The sequence below is a fragment of the Populus euphratica genome, unplaced genomic scaffold (genome assembly GCF_000495115.2).
Source record: "Populus euphratica unplaced genomic scaffold, PopEup_1.0 scaffold2779.1, whole genome shotgun sequence".
Lineage (NCBI taxonomy): Eukaryota > Viridiplantae > Streptophyta > Magnoliopsida > Malpighiales > Salicaceae > Populus > Populus euphratica.
The window spans coordinates 17,061-18,401 of NW_011502608.1; positions in this window are offsets into that span (position 1 = coordinate 17,061).

The following is a 1,341-nucleotide window of genomic DNA, read 5'->3' on the forward strand; positions in this document are numbered from 1 at the left end:
AAAAAAACATATATATATATATATATATATATATAACGTTCACTGTATAAACAATTAACTAAAATAATATAATTTTGGTGTACTTTTGATTATGCAAAATGGCATAGTTTTGGTCATTGTTAACTTTCATTCTCTTAAATTCGAGAGTGTGAACTTTCCAAGAGTTAAAGAATTAATTTAATTTAAAATTTAAAATTATTAAATTAAATTTTAAGAGATGGTTTATATTATTTTTTAATATATTTTATTAAATGAAAATTCTTTAAGCTTAAAACTTGTATAAAATCACATTATTTTATACTTAATTTTTATTAAATCAATAAAAATAATTAGATTTAAATTTATGATCGCTTGATTATTAAAATTTTAATATTATATTAAAAATTAATTCAATCTAAAAACTTAAATTGTTATATTAAATTTTTTTAGAGAGAGCAATAAAGAGGGAGGCAATTTAGCCTTCACATGTTTTTCAAGGAAATTTACTTCAAGTTATTTTTCAGAGGAAGGCAACAACTCTAAAACTCACACCAAACACTGCCACAGAAAGTTACTTCCAGAAAACTTTGTTTCGACATTTATTTATAATTTTTATTAAACTCATTAATCCAACAAAAAGGTATTTTATTGTATTCAAATAAACGTGAACACGTCTCATTGAATTCGGCTATGAGAGGGATTGGAGCCGACCTCATTTTGTTTAAATCTTTAGCATCATGGTCAAATTCCATGAGACAAGGAAAGTCAAGTAGAGCCGGCTTAAGTTAAAGGTCACTTAAAAATAATTTAATGCTAATAAAATACTTTAACAATAAATAAGATATATTTGTTAATCATGCTTTATAAAATAAAAATTGTTTTCACTTAACAAAAGACTCCAAATATAAAATTAAAATTATTCAAGACTCCACTTGTTAGACATATATATATTAAAAAATCTTATTTATAGTTTTATCAAGATTCTTATTCATCTTAGATCGGCTCTGAAAAGTAATCTTACCCATGCATCACTAGTTTTGACGAGTTTATGTCGTATAATAATACTAGGCTTATATGTATACTTATGTAATAGATATGGACCGACCACATGTAGCCCAGGTATAGAAGCACTAGAAGACTTTAGGTGGTATTTCGGAATTAAATTATGACATAATTAATCTTTGATTAAACTAAAAGATTCTAAAACTCTAAGGTCAAAGCCAAATCTCTCCGTGTATCTTTCTTTGATTTTCATGTTTCCATCGAACTCCCCACTTCTTTCCTTCAAAGGTAATCAAAAGCTTCTGAAGCAAAATGTGAATCCTGAAATATACGCAACGTGCCCGGAAGCTGGCCGACCAG